At 42.8% G+C, this 16,464-nt stretch overlaps 1 pseudogene; it reads right to left on the reverse strand.

The window, feature by feature from the left end:
- Nucleotides 1–1,149: 1,149 nt before the first annotated feature.
- On the reverse strand, nt 1,150–16,035 carry LOC141127883 (posterior protein-like; annotated as a pseudogene).
- Between the last annotated feature and the right edge of the window lie 429 nt (nt 16,036–16,464).

The following is a 16,464-nucleotide window of genomic DNA, read 5'->3' on the forward strand; positions in this document are numbered from 1 at the left end:
TTTTTTTCTGTTTAAACTTGTGTTAAAACAATAAAAACTTATTGAACATAAAACAGATTCTTTTTGTTTGTCCCTTCTCTCCTGATGTTTATCAGAACAAATTTGCGGTGTGGTATGGCACAGACAAACTGCCAACCAGATCAACATCTGTCATCCATGTTCCAGAGACCCCTCCAATCTTGCTCCACCAGGACTCTGGAAGTGAAACACAAGAGCAGAATCAAATTCTTATCCATAATATCTGCTTGCTTACTACGTTTATTTGTAGTTCCTTCCTTGGAACCCAGGAAGTTAGTATTCCTGGCTTCTGCAACTCTGACCAAACTATCAAAACAACCATGACCTCTTAAGGCTGAACCCACTCTAAAATGGATCCCCATGGTATGATCAAAAATTTAAAAACAAAACGAACGTCAGTGTTGACTCTCAAAATTCTCAATTTAAAAACTAAAAAAACAATGCATTTATCTATATTTAAGATCTATGCACTAACTCCCCTTTCAGGTGGACAAAGGCTAAACCTTTTGGAACTCTTTCCAACTGAATGAACGTAAAAACAAATAACAATAAAAGGAACTTCAGTAGCTAGAATGGCTCCCTACCAGCTCTTGTCTTAAATAAACAAAATGTATTCAGCTGGAGGACATATTCCCATGACCATGTATTCAGCTGCTAATTGACGGAATAGCCAATTACCCCCTTTTCAGGTGGACTAAACAATAATTTTTCCATATAAACAAAACAAAAATAAAATAGATGACTAAACAAATACAAAAATAAAAAATAAATAACAAAAAAAAAATTAAAATTCTAGCCATTATCACACAACAGCAACATGACAAGACAACCACCATAAAACAATGACAAACACTCAACTTTTAACTAAAGACATCCATGGACTTTCCTCCTGAGAAGAGTAAGTGCTCATTTTCATCTGAAATACAATTAGTTAATGGGAAAAACAAAAAAAACAAAACATCTGTACCTCATCACAACATTTGTAACTTCACTTGTAACTCTTGAATCCATTAATGCCTGACTATTTTTTATCTTATTTTTTTCATTGTTTGCAAACAATTACTAATTAATGAGCTCATGGTACCATATGATAATCGATTATGCATTTACAATAACCAAACCCCTGTTTTACTAAATACGCCCACTGCTCTCACTTTGAAGGACCTTCAAACAAAACACAGACATTAGCATCCAAACCAGTTTTAACTTCTTCCAAGGTCTCTGAAAAAGGAACACAAAGACGGTAATTACACACAATTATCATGACAATTGACTTTTTAAGTCCCCCAAGCCTTTTCCCATTAATAGTAAACTTTGCCATATTACTCAGGAAAAATGGCAATGCAATTTGCGTCCAACTACATACAAGCCAGAATGGTAGATTAGCCCAGGCGGCAAAGATTGGAATGTTCATCCAGTCTTGTTGCTGGCTGTTTTTAGGGTGTGGACTGTCATTTCTTATCTCTTCTTCAGAACTTTGTGATCTGTCCTGGCTGCTATCTTTCATATCAGGCCTTTGAGCTATGCTGTCCCTGTCCTGGGTGGGAGTTTTTTTCGTTGCAGATACCTGTATTTCTGGGGTTTCCTGCTCCATGCTAGCAATGTTAAGGGCTTTACGAAATCTATGTCCATGTCTATACCATTTAGAACATCTGAACTCTCTCTGCCTTCCTGTACCTCTGCTTATTACGGATACACCTGCCTTTGACCCATATTCCCTATCAGTGGACTCTTGACAGAAGTCTTACAGGATATTGACAAAATTTTGGTAGGATCTAGCATTCCTCAGAGCCAATCTAGTGGGATAGCTTATTTAACACTTTTTGCCCATTGAGTATATGAAACTTGTATCATCCTCCAATAAGTAAGGACAGTTGAACACTTTCGTATACAATGCAAGATACTCACTGCAGTATATATTGGGTCATCTCCTCTCCTAAATTTCATTTGTTGTAAATCACTCATACCATTATCACGACTGTCCACAATACGCTGCAACTCTTTCCTCCGCACCTCTGCATCTGCTAAGTTATCATTAACCTGTGCAGATAATGGGCCTGCCAAAGGTCCTGGTAGCCATGCTTTTTTTTTGCAAATAGATTTTTATTGAGTTTTACATATTACAGGTTATATGGTCAAAGTGAGGAACGTGAACATATAAATGTAAGCATACAGACTAGTTGTTACAAGTATGGTCTGGTTAGAGAGTACATGAACATTGTTCCTAAAGAGGAACTAAATTGTTAACGAAGTGTGTGTAACCTGTAGGGTAGAGCAGTTAACCTGGAATGGTAGGAGGAGGGGTGGGGTAGGTGGGGGGGAGGGGAACAAGGAAAAGGGGGAACATGAAGGAATAAGGGGAGGGGGGAAAGAGAGCATCAAGTGAATGGTTACATGTAAAACAAGGCATTCATTTTCAGTGGTTAGTTTTCTTATTATTTTTTGTACCAGATAATCCATGGGTTCCAACGGGCCAATGTCTTTGTGTTAGATTTTTTGCTGCGTGACAGGAGGGTTTCATACGTGAAATGGGTTTGTACTAAGTTGGTTACTTCAGTGAGGGTAGGAATGTTATCTGATTTCCAGTTTCTAGTGAGCAAGAGTTAGGTAGCTAGGAGAACATGTGTGATCACTGATCTCTGGTGTGTTAGAAAGTCGTCTATGTTCAGATTAAGAATGGCTAGCTGTGGAGTAATTGTTACCGAGCTATGAGTATTTCTCGGAGCATGGTTTCCACATTTTTCCATAGTCGTGTTATTTATTTATTTATTATTTATTTCAGGTACTTATATAGCGCCGTCACTTTACGCAGCGCTTTACATATATATATATATTATACATTCACATCAGTCCCTATACCCTCAAGGAGCTTACAATCTAAGGTCCCTAACTCACATTCATACCTATACTAGGGCCGATTTAGACAGGATCCAATTAACCTACCAGCATGTCTTTGGAGTGTGGGAGGAAACCGGAGTACCCGGAGGAAACCCACGCAGACACAGGGAGAACATGCAAACTCCAGGCAGGTAGTGTCGTGGTCGGGATTCGAACCAGCGACCCTTCTTACTGCTAGGCGAGAGTGCTACCCACTGCGCCACTGTGCAGCCCCATATGTGGGCATGACCAAAGAATTTGAAAGAGTGTGCCCCATTGGCCACAAGATCTCCAGCATTCCTGTGGGGTGTGTTTGTGGAATTTGGCCAGTCTGGACGGAGTTAGGTACCATCTCATTAACGTTTTTTGCTTGAGTTCCCAAAGGGAGGTGCAGTTTGTTGCTTCATAAATAGATGCGATCGCTATTTGCCATTGGGCATCTGTGAATCGTATTTGTAAGTCAATTTCCCAGTCAAGGCGGGGTTTGGATTTGATGAACATAGTTTTTTCTTGTAGGACTGAGTATATAAGGGAGGTCCCATTTGTGTTAGAGTGTTCTGTAAAGAGGAAGTTCCAAAGTTCTAAGGGCAGTGTTCCTTCTATAGATGTGTGTGCCGTTAAACATTTTTGTATTCTAAAGTAGATAAGGAAGTCTTTGGAGGGTGCATTTAGGTCTTTGCTGATTTGTGAAAAGGATTTGCAGGTGGTTAGTTCGTGAAGTTCTTGTGTGTATTTTACCCAGTCAGTGATCCAAGATGGGAATGTCAAGTCAGGTGTAAGAAGCTTTAGGGTGTTTAAAGGAATGTGTAATGGTTTTGTCATCAGTTGTGACCATTTGGTAATGTGTTGTGCACGCCACACTTTAACTTAGGCTTGGACAGTCAGTGAGTAATGGGAAAGGTGAGGATTACAGGTAGAGGTACTGAATAACCAGTTGGTGAGGTTTGTGCCCGGTGTCATGTGGTTTTCTATATCGCTCCAGAGAGTCGTGGGTGATGCATTCATCCATTCTTTCATTTGTGATAGAATGGTGGCATAGTAGTAGTCTTTGATGTCTATATATCCCATCCCACCTGCGGATCTGTGTTTAATAAGTTTAGTGTGACTACATCTGGATTTTTTCCCTTGCCATACAAATTGGCTTAGGACGGATTGGAGAGATTTCAGGTAGGTAGATGCGAGTGGTATTGGAAGTGTGCGAAAGATGTAGAGCAACCGGGGCAACACCATCATTTTAAAGGCTGCTAGGTGGCCTGCATGAGAATTCATATTAAGAGAGTTTTGTGGTTTCAGTAATCATCATTTGTTTGGCAACCGTGTAGTTGTGTGCAAAAAGCCCTCTAGTGGATTTGGTAAGAGTAATGCCTAGGTAAGGAATACCATCATCCACCCACGGATAAGGATATTGGGTCTGGAGTAGATTACTAGTGGTTGCATCAATGCCTAGGTCTAGAATGTAAAATGTATGTTCATTAACTTTATAGTAGGATAAAGTACTAAACCTTTTCAACAACAATTGAGCAAAGCCAGGGAAGAGTGGGCATTTGTGATCATCATTATCACATTGTCTGCGAATAGGTTTATTTTATGCTCTATGGTTCCAATGGTGAATCCTGATATGCTGGAGTGGGATCTGACATGTTCTGCTAAGGGTTCCATGATTATATTAAAGATGATCGGTGATAGCGGACAACCTTGTCGGGTGCCATTAGTGATGGAGAATGGCTTGGATATCATCTCCGAGGTATAGACCTGTGCTGATGGGGAGGAATATAGAGCCATTATGGCCGCCAAAATGGGACCCTGGAAGCCAAATTTGCCAAGGGTTGCTTCAAGATATTTCCAGTGAACCCTGTCGAACGCCTTCTCTGCATCCAAGGACAGGAGCAGAGAAGGCGTTCGAGACGTCCCAGCATGATGGATTATGTTAATAATTCTGAGAGTAGCATCAGTTGTCTGCCTCCCTTTTGTGAAGCCTGATTGATCTTTATGTATTAGAAAGGGCATTAGGTTGAGTAATCTGTGAGCTATTAATTTGGCATAAATTTTTGTGTCCACATTGAGAAGAGATATGGGCCGAAAGTTTTGTGCAGAGGTAAGTTCTTTCCCTGGCTTTGGTAATGTAACGATTAGAGCATTCAGCATTTCTGGGGGGAGAGAGGAGGATGAGGCAGCGTCATTGCACACCTTGGACAGATAGGGTGCTAGTACAGTTCCGAATTGCTTGTAATACTCTCCTGTGAGACCATCTGGGCCTGGAGATTTGTTAGTGGGTAGTGAGGAAATTGTATTTTTGATCTCTAGATCTGTAAATGGGGTGTTCAGGGAGTTTAGTTGTTCTGCAGTTAGTTTGGGGAGGTTAACCTCGCTAAGGAATGTTTCAATGTCAGTTAATGACGGCTGTGTGACAGATGTGTCATCATTTAGATTGTAAAGTGTGTTGTAGTAGTAGCTAAATGCGTTGGCTATCACCTGTGGTTCTATCAGTTTCTGCTTGGTAGCTGGGTGGAATAGATGGATAATTTTAGTTTTGGAATAGTGACCTTTGATCCTATTGGTCATAGCCTTTCTGGCTTTGTTACCCGTGGAGTAGTGTTGCGCTCTAAAATGCTTGTGTGCCTTTTCAAAGGATTCTAAAAGGAGAGATTTTAATTATTGTCTAAGGGAGTCTAGTTTAGTCTTGGTTAAAGGATCTGGATTAGTTTGGTTTTGGTGTTCTAGCGTTTTGATATCTGAAGTGAGTATGTTTAGACGCTGTGATCTCCTCCTCCTCTCTCTAGCAGTAATTTGAATAAGGATCCCCCTTATGAATGCCTTATGGGCATTCCAAAGAACAGTGTCATTGCTAACAGTTCCTGCATTAGTATCAAAGTACTCTATTAAACGTTCTCTAATATACGCAGAATGGGTCGGTGAGTGGAGGATAGCAGCATTCACCCTCCAAATCCGTGTTCGAGAAATCTTCGGCGAATCTTCTATGGTCATTGTGACCGGGGCGTGATCCGACCATGTAATGATCGATATCTCCGTGGAAGAGATTTTGGGCAGAGTCCATTTATCCACTAGGAAGTAGTCAATCCGAGTGTAAGAATTGTGTCTAGGGGAGAAATAGGAGTAGTCTCTTTCGGTGGTGTGATGGCATCTCCACATGTCAAATAAGTTGTGGGATCAGATGAACGGTCCCATAGGAGATGCAAATCTGGTAGGGTGGGATGAAGAGTCAATGGAGTTGTCTGGCACTATGTTAAAATCGCCACAGATGACAAGATGACCTTTAAAGCGATTGATTTTCTTCATCAATTTGGACATGAAGTGGATCTGTTTCTTGTTGGGGGCATACACTGATACAATGGTGTATTTGACGTTATTTAACGTGCAGTTTAGGGCCAGATATCTTCCTGCAATGTCATGAAGACTGTCATGTAGGGTGAATGAACATGTATTCCTGACGGCATTTTTTTTGTCTGGGCCCGAGGCTCTAAAGATATTTGAAAATTTTTTGATGGAGCATGGAGGTTCAGCATTGATCTTAAAGTGCGTTTCCTGTATGCACAGGATATCGCAATGGGAATCCTGAGCTGTTCGCCTCAAAGATGATCTTTTGGCAGGATAATTGAGGCCTTTTATGTTCAGTGACATAAATTTAGGCATGTTGAATGCGGCGTGTATAGCCACTTAACGACCGGCCACTGTATATATATGTCATCACTTTAAAGATGGATATCTCGGTAATGGCAGCAGCTGCTGCCACAACCGAGGTATCCATCTTTGTGGCCAGCATTTCTGTACATGATAATGGTAGTCTCTGCAGTGGGTTCACCGCAAGATCACCGTTATCGGTGGCGGGAGAGGTACAACCCCCCTCCCGCGCTCTCCCGCGCCCTCCGACGCTTACCGGAGCCGTCAGCAGCGGCGGAGGCGATCGGGTCCTTTCTGTGCCTGGGTATAGAGACGAGTGAGGCCAAGATGGCGCCCACCGGTCTCTATACCATAGGACGGCCGGAGCGACGTCATTACGTCGGATCCGCCCACTTCTCTTAACCACTTGCCGACCGCCGCACGACTATATACGTCGACAGAGCGGCACGGGCAGGCAAAAGGACTTACAGGTACGTCCTTGCCTGCCCGCGGGTGGGGGGTCCGATCGGACCCCCCCGGTGCCTGCGGCGGTCGGCAAATCTCCCCCGGCGATCGGTGGTGAGGGGGAGGCCATCCATTCGTGGCCCCCCCCTCGCGATCGCTCCCAGCCAATGGGATCATTTCCCTGCCTCTGTATTGTACACAGAGGCAGAGGAAATGATGTCATCTCTCCTCGGCTCGGTATTTTCCGTTCCGGGCCGAGGAGAGAAGACTGCAATGTGAGTGCACAACACACACACACACAATAGAACATGCCAGGCACACAAAACCCCCCGATCCCCCCCGATCGCCCCCCGATCCCCCCCCCAATCACCCCCCCCCTGTCACAAACTGACACCAAGCAGGTTTTTTTTTTTTTTTTTTTTCTGATTACTGTATTGGTGTCAGTTTGTGACAGTTACAGTGTTAGGGCAGTGAGTGTTAGGCCCCCTTTAGGTCTAGGATACCCCCCTAACCCCCCCTAATAAAGTTTTAACCCCTTGATCACCCCCGTCACCAGTGTCGCTAAGCGATCATTTTTCTGATCGCTGTATTAGTGTCGCTGGTGACGCTAGTTAGTGAGGTAAATATTTAGGTTCGCCGTCAGCGTTTTATAGCGTCAGGGACCCCCATATACTATCTAATAAATGTTTTAACCCCTTGATTGCCCCCTAGTTAACCCTTTCACCACTGATCACTGTATAACCGTTACGGGTGACGCTGGTTAGTTTGTTTATTTTTTATAGTGTCAGGGCACCCGCCGTTTATTACCGAATAAAGATTTAGCCCCCTGATCGCCCGGCGGTGATATGCGTCGCCCCAGGCAGCGTCAGATTAGCGCCAGTACTGCTAACACCCACGCACGCAGCATACGCCTCCCTTAGTGGTATAGTATCTGTACGGATCAATATCTGATCCGATCAGATCTATACTAGCGTCCCCAGCAGTTTAGGGTTCCCAAAAACACAGTGTTAGCGGGATCAGCCCAGATACCTGCTAGCACCTGCGTTTTGCCCCTCCGCCCGGCTCGGCCCAGCCCACCCAAGTGCAGTATCGATCGATCACGGTCACTTACAAAACACTAAACGCATAACTGCAGCGTTCGCAGAGTCAGGCCTGATCCCTGCGATCGCTAACAGTTTTTTTGGTAGCGTTTTGGTGAAATGGCAAGCACCAGCCCCAGGCAGCGTCAGGTTAGTGCCAGTAGCGCTAACACCCACGCACCGTACACCTCCCTTAGTGGTATAGTATCTGAACGCATCAATATCTGATCCGATCAGATCTATACTAGCGTCCCCAGCAGTTTAGGATTCCCAAAAATGCAGTGTTAGCGGGATCAGCCCAGATACCTGCTAGCACCTGCGTTTTGCCCCTCCGCCCGGCCCAGCCCAGCCCACCCAAGTGCAGTATCGATCGATCACTGTCACTTACAAAACACTAAACGCATAACTGCAGCGTTCGCAGAGTCAGGCCTGATCCCTGCGATCGCTAACAGTTTTTTTGGTAGCGTTTTGGTGAACTGGCAAGCACCAGCCCCAGGCAGCGTCAGGTTAGTGCCAGTAGCGCTAACACCCACGCACGCACCGTACACCTCCCTTAGTGGTATAGTATCTGAACTGATCAATATCTGATCTGATCCGATCAGATCTATACTGGCATCCCCAGCAGTTTAGGGTTCCCAAAAACGCAGTGTTAGTGGGATCAGCCCAGATACCTGCTAGCACCTGCGTTTTGCCCCTCCGCCCGGCCCAGCCCAGCCCACCCAAGTGCAGTATCGATCGATCACTGTCACTTACAAAACACTAAACGCATAACTGCAGCGTTCGCAGAGTCAGGCCTGATCCCTGCGATCGTTAACAGTTTTTTTGGTAGCGTTTTGGTGAACTGGCAAGCGCCAGCGGCCTAGTACACCCCGGTCGTAGTCAAACCAGCACTGCAGTAACACTTGGTGACGTGGCGAGTCCCATAAGTGCAGTTCAAGCTGGTGAGGTGGCAAGCACAAGTAGTGTCCCGCTGCCACCAAGAAGACAAACACAGGCCCGTCGTGCCCATAATGCCCTTCCTGCTGCATTCGCCAATCCTAATTGGGAACCCACCACTTCTGCAGCGCCCGTACTTCCCCCATTCACATCCCCAACCAAATGCAGTCGGCTGCATGAGAGGCATTTTCTTTATGTCCTCCCGAGTACCCCTACCCAGCGAACCCCCCAAAAAAGATGTTGTGTCTGCAGCAAGCGCGGATATAGGCGTGACACCCGCTATTATTGTCCCTCCTGTCCTGACAATCCTGGTCTTTGCATTGGTGAATGTTTTGAACGCTACCATTCACTAGCTGAGTATTAGCGTAGGGTACAGCATTGCACAGACTAGGACACACTTTCACAGGGTCTCCCAAGATGCCATCACATTTTGAGAGACCCGAACCTGGAACCGGTTACAGTTATAAAAGTTACAGTTACAAAAAAAGTGTAAAAAAAAAAAAAAAAAAACACAAACAAAAATATAAAATAAAAAATAATAGTTGTCTTTTTATTGTTCTCTCTCTATTCTCTCTCTCTCTATTCTCTCTATTGTTCTGCTCTTTTTTACTGTATTCTATTCTGCAATGTTTTATTGTTATTATGTTTTATCATGTTTGCTTTTCAGGTATGCAATTTTTTATACTTTACCGTTTACTGTGCTTTATTGTTAACCATTTTTTTGTCTTCAGGTACAGCATTCACGACTTTGAGTGGTTATACCAGAATGATGCTTGCAGGTTTAGGTATCATCTTGGTATCATTCTTTTCAGCCAGCGGTCGGCTTTCATGTAAAAGCACTCCTAGTGGCTAATTAGCCTCTAGACTGCTTTTACAAGCAGTGGGAGAGAATGCCCCCCCCCATCGTCTTCCGTGTTTTTCTCTGGCTCTCCTGTCTCAACAGGGAACCTGAGAATGCAGCCGGTGATTCAGCCAGCTGACCATAGAGCTGATCAGAGACCAGAGTGGCTCCAAACATCTCTATGGCCTAAGAAACCGGAAGCTACGAGCATTTTATGACTTAGATTTCGCCGGATGTAAATAGCGCCATTGGGAAATTGGGGAAGAATTTTATCACACCGATCTTGGTGTGGTCAGATGCTTTGAGGGCAGAGGAGAAATCTAGGGTCTAATAGACCCCAATTTTTTCAAAAAAGAGTACCTGTCACTACCTATTGCTATCATAGGGGATATTTACATTCCCTGAGATAACAGTAAAAATGATTAAAAAAAAAAAAAAAATGAAAGGAACAGTTTTAAAATAAGATAAAAAAGCAAAAAAATAATAAAGAAAAAAAAAAAAAAAAAAAAAGCACCCCTGTCCCCCCTGCTCTCGCGTTAAGGCGAACGCAAGCGTCAGTCTGGCGTCAAATGTAAACAGCAATTGCACCATGCATGTGAGGTATCACCGCGACGGTCAGATCGAGGGCAGTAATTTTAGCAGTAGACCTCCTCTGTAAATCTAAAGTGGTAACCTGTAAAGGCTTTTAAAGGCTTTTAAAAATGTATTTATTTTGTTGCCACTGCACGTTTGTGTGCAATTGTAAAGCATGTCATGTTTGGTATCCATGTACTCGGCCTAAGATCATCTTTTTTATCTCATCAAACATTTGGGCAATATAGTGTGTTTTAGTGCATTAAAATGTAAAAAAGTGTGTTTTTTCCCCAAAAAATGCGTTTGAAAAATCGCTGCGCAAATACTGTGTGAAAAAAAAAAATTAAACACCCACCATTTTAATCTGTAGGGCATTTGCTTTAAAAAAATATATAATGTGTGGGGGTTCAAAGTAATTTTCTTGCAAAAAAAAATAATTTTTTCATGTAATCAAAAAGTGTCAGAAAGGGCTTTGTCTTCAAGTGGTTAGAAGAGTGGGTGATGTGTGACATAAGCTTCTAAATGTTGTGCATAAAATGCCAGGACAGTTCAAACCCCCCCCAAATGACCCCATTTTGGAAAGTAGACACCCCAAGCTATTTGCTGAGAGGCATGTCGAGTCCATGGAATATTTTATATTGTGACACAAGTTGCGGGAAAGAGACAAATTTTTTTTTTTTTTTTTTTTTTTGCACAAAGTTGTCACTAAATTATATATTGCTCAAACATGCCATGGGAATATGTGAAATTACACCCCAAAATACATTCTGTTGCTTCTCCTGAGTACGGGGATACCACATGTGTGAGACTTTTTGGGAGCCTAGCCGCGTATGGGACCCCGAAAACCAAGCACCGCCTTCAGGCTTTCTAAGGGCGTAAATTTTTGATTTCACTCTTCACTGCCTATCACAGTCTCGGAGGCCATGGAATGCCCAGGTGGCACAAACCCCCCCAAATGACCCCATTTTGGAAAGTAGACACCCAAAGCTATTTGCTGAGCGGTATAGTGAGTATTTTGCAGACCTCACTTTTTGTCACAAAGTTTTGAAAATTAAAAAAAGAAAAAAAAAATTTTTTTTTTTGTCTTTCTTCATTTTCAAAAACAAATGAGAGCTGCAAAATACTCACCATGCCTCTCAGCAAATAGCTTGGGGTGTCTACTTTCCAAAATGGGGACATTTGGGGGGGGTTTGTGCCACCTGGGCATTCCATGACCTCCGAAACTGTGATAGGCAGTGAAGAGTGAAATCAAAAATGTACACCCTTAGAAATCCTGAAGGCGGTGATTGGTTTTCGGGGTCCCGTGCACGGCTAGGCTCCTAAAAAGTCCCACACATGTGGTATCTCCGTACTCAAGAGAAGCAGCAGAATGTATTTTGGGGTGCAATTCCACATATGCCCATGACCTGTGTGAGCAATATATCATTTAGTGACAACTTTGTGCAAAAAAAAATAAAAAAAAATAATAAATTGTCACTTTCCCGCAACTTGTGTCAAAATATAAAATATTCCATGGACTCAACATGCCTCTCAGCAAATAGCTTGGGGTGTCTACTTTCCAAAATGGGGTCATTTGGGGGGGGTTTGTGCCATCTGGGCATTTTATGGCCTTCAAAACTGTGATAGGTAGTGAGGAGTAAAATCAAAAATGTACGCCCTTAGAAATCCTGAAGGCAGTGATTGGTTTTCGAGGCCCCGTATGCGGCTAGGCTCCCAAAAAGTCCCACACATGTGGTATCCCCATACTCAGGAGAAGCAGCTAAATGTATTTTGGGGTGCAATTCCACATATGCCCATGGCCTGTGTGAGCAATATATCATTTAGTGACAACTTTTTGTAATTTTTTTTTTTTTTTTTGTTATTATTCAATCACTTGGGACAAAAAAAATGAATATTCAATGGGCTCAACATGCCTCTCAGCAATTTCCTTGGGGTGTCTACTTTCCAAAATGGGGTCATTTGTGGGGGTTTTGTACTGCCCTGCCATTTTAGCACCTCAAGAAACGACATAGGCAGTCATAAATTAAAGGCTGTGTAAATTCCAGAAAATGTACCCTAGATTGTAGGCGCTATAACTTTTGCGCAAACCAATAAATATACACTTATTGACATTTTTTTTACCAAAGACATGTGGCCAAATACATTTTGGCCTAAATGTATGACTAAAATTGAGTTTATTGGATTTTTTTTAGAACAAAAAGTAGAAAATATCATTTTTTTTCAAAATTTTCGGTCTTTTTCCGTGTATAGCGCAAAAAATAAAAACGGCAGAGGTGATAAAATACCATCAAAAGAAAGCTCTATTTGTGGGAAGAAAAGGATGCAAATTTCGTTTGGTTACAGCATTGCATGACCGCGCAATTAGCAGTTAAAGCGACGCAGTGCCAAATTGTAAAAAGTGCTCTGGTCAGGAAGGGGGTAAATCCTTCCGGGGCTGAAGTGGTTAAAGGCACAATTTTTTTGTGTCTTTTTTTTAAACGACTTTTTGTTTTTTGTTTTTTTTTGCATTTTAGTCTAAATATGAGATCTGAGGACTTTTTGACCCCGGATCTCATATTTAAGAGGACCTGCCATGCTTTTTTCTATTACAAGGGATGTTTACATTCCTTGTAATAGGAATAAAAGTGATCCATTTTATTTTTTTTAAAACAGTGAAAAAATAAATAAAATAAAGTAAAATAAATAATAAAAACATTTTTTTTAAAGCGCCCTGTCCCGACGAGCTTGCGCGCAGAAGCGAACGCATACATGAGTAGCGCCCGCATATGAAAACGGTGGTCAAACCACACATGTGAGGTATCGCCATGACTGGTAGAGCAAGAGCAACAATTCTAGCCCTAGACCTCCTCTGTAACGCAAAACATGCAACCTGTAGAATTTTTTAAACGTCGCCTATGGAGATTTTTAAGGGTAAAAGTTTGACGCTATTCCACGAGCGGGCGCAATTTTGAAGCGTGACATGTTGGGTATCAATTTACTTGGCATAACATTATATTTCACAATATAAAAAAATTGGGCTAACTTTACTGTTGTCTTTTTTTTATTCAAAAAAGTGAATTTTTTCCAAAAAAAGTGCGCTTATAAGACCGCTGTGCAAATACGGTGCAAAAAAAGTATTGTAATGACCGCCATTTTATTCTCTAGGGTGTTAAAAAAAAAACAATATATAATGTTTGGGGGTTCTAAGTAATTTTCTAGCAAAAAAAACTGTTTTAAACATGTAAACACCTAAAATCCAAAACGAGGTTGGACCTTAAGTGGATAGGAAGTGGAGTAAGTTACTACTTACAGTTACACAGTTAGGCGGGTTGCTGGATGAGGTTGAGGTCTGTTACAAGTCCTGGATCCGATGTGCTTGAGCTCTCGTGGACAAGGAAGGAAGGGAGAGAAACAGTAGGGTGGTTAGTGGTATACAAGAGGGAGGAGGACAACAGGTGTCAGCAGTGTGCTCTGAACTGCTGAATGAGGATGAGGGTAAAGTTCGTAAACTAACTGCAACGAGCAGGCACTGAACCGGAGTGCTTACCTGAGATTAGATTGACAGCATCACTGATTTGGAAGTCATTTGTTATGATGAAGCGAATGACCGGAGTGGAGGGATTGTGAGCTTGGTTTGTGGGTCACCGGGTAGGAGGGTCACCATCATGGATAATACCCCATGTTTTGAGCAATTGTATGCCTTCTTCTACGGTATGGATGTTATGACGCATCCCATTTCTGGTAACCATCAGCTTGGTTGGGAAGCCCCATTGGTAGGAGATCTTGTGATTGTTGAGGGGTTTAGTTATTGTTTGCAGCTGATGTCTCTCTTGTCAGGTGTATTGGGAGATGTCAGCAAAGAGTTGCAGCTTCTGAAATGTGTAAGGAGCATGTCCTTGGTGTGGTAGAAGTGGACGTGCATCAGGGTATCACGTGGTACTTCTGCGGGTAGATGAGGAGGTTTTGGGAGACGGTGGATACGATCGATGATTGTTTCGATCGGTGGGAGATCTGGGAGGAGTGTTGAGATCAATTTCCTAGCATAGGAATTTATATCTGCTGGTAAAATAGTTTTAGGGATTCCTCTGATTTTAACATTTTGACACCGTGAGCGATCTTCACGATCCGCCATTTTGGCACGCACCCAGCGGTGTTCTTCCCTGGTATGGTCATACGTGTCTACCAGGTCATTAACTGTTTCTGTCATGGCGCTCATTTGTTTTTCCATAATCCCCATTTTCTGCCCTGTGTGCAGCATTTCTGTTTTAAATGCTGTAAACATTGAGGAAATGTCAGATTGGAGGGAGCTGTGCAGGGACATCAGCATCTCCTTCAGCATAGTGTCTATGACTGGCTGATTAGCAGTGGGGAAGGCTGCTATGGGGGAAGATGCAGGTGGCTGTGTGAGGAGGTTTTCTAAGGCAGGCCTTACCTCCTGTAGTTGATCTGTTGTATCCAGGCGCAGCCTTGCTTTGGCAGCGCTGTTGGAGGTGGATGGATGTCTGGAGGGTAGCTGGGAGCCTGAGGAGTTATGCTGGGATGAAATGGAGGGTTCTTCATCATCAGGCAGGTCAGTGTAGGAATTCTCTGTGTGCAGCATGGCGCCGCAGGCGCCATCTTTAATTTTATCTCCCTGAGGTAAGATGAAGAAATCTGTGATTTTCGTGGGTATCCTGTAATCTTTTCTCTTTCTAGAGGGTCCGGTCTGGTCTGGTTCCCAAGGTTGTGGGGGTCTGAGGGCTGCATTTTTTAGGGTCAGATGCAGTGATTTAGGGTCCGGTGCTCCGTTCAGTGCAGGAGCTATAAGATCAGGCTTCCATTCAGCTCGGCGGTTAGCCACGCCCCCCGGTAGCCATGCTTTCAGAAGAGAACATGCATCCTCATTACTCAAATTAAATTTAAGGACTAGAGCCTCAAATTTATTGGACAGACTCACTGGTGATTCCAGGGCATTAAATTCACCCAGAATCTGGCACAAAGCAAATCTCTCTTGGATTGTAATCAAACTGTTATTCTGCTTTGAAGCTATGGATGCAATAGCAGACTGTGTTTCATCACAGCCCTTCTCCTCATTGACTGTGCAGATATTGGCCAATTGGCATGTTCCTTCATGCTCACTGAGCGATACTATACATTGCTTTTTAGTAAGAAGCTGGGAGTGTGCATTTTTCTTTCTAAAGACATAACCAACTCTTTCATCTCTGACAACTTTATTCGCAATTACTCTAAAAGTTTGCTTTTCATATCACAGTCCTCGCTGCACCTCTGAAGTTGTTCTTGTAGCTCACTGTTTCTTTCTGACAAATTACCTGCTGTAGCCCGCAATTCATCCATCTCACTACTGGAGGCTGTTGCAATCTTTAGAAGGTTTTCACTGATTTCCTCTATGTCCTCCCCGAGACGTCCCCTCTCTGCTTCCCACTTCCCCTCCATTTGCTCAGATATACATTTAATTCTGAGCAACAATGCAATTTCATTTGCCAACCTTTCTTTCTTGACTTTCTTTTTTAGCTGTTTACTCAATAATATGCTATTATGTTGCTGACACTGAGACAATAGTACCTTACACTGGCTTTTAAGAGGTTAATCTGCACATGAATGATAACTGGCAGAAGCATACTTTTTAACATGTGTATACACAAGCTCCATTTCATAACCATACCATCCACACAATACCCAATTCTATTTGTACTAACGTTCCAACACTACACTGACTAATAAACAAAACGTAATTATCGTTAGCTCTTACAACTCACGAAAAAAAAAAGAATCACTCTTCTAGCATTCAATATTCATCATTCATTACCACTTTTACCTGATATCATCCAAACAATTAAACTTTTGCATATCCATAGAAAAGACTCACCACACTTACTGTGGCATTGTCGGCTGCCTTGTATCTGAGCACTTCTGTCCTGTAGGTTCTATGCTATGCGGCTTTTAGGATTACCACATGCTTTCTGGGGAATATCCATTGATATGCTAATTTGCACCTTAGCCTACACTGAAGTTGTCTAACCTGTTTTTACAACAGTTACTTACAATGCACACAGATAAACAAAAAAAAAAACAGATACA

Source organism: Aquarana catesbeiana, linkage group LG01, assembly GCF_042186555.1.
Source record: "Aquarana catesbeiana isolate 2022-GZ linkage group LG01, ASM4218655v1, whole genome shotgun sequence".
NCBI lineage: Eukaryota > Metazoa > Chordata > Amphibia > Anura > Ranidae > Aquarana > Aquarana catesbeiana.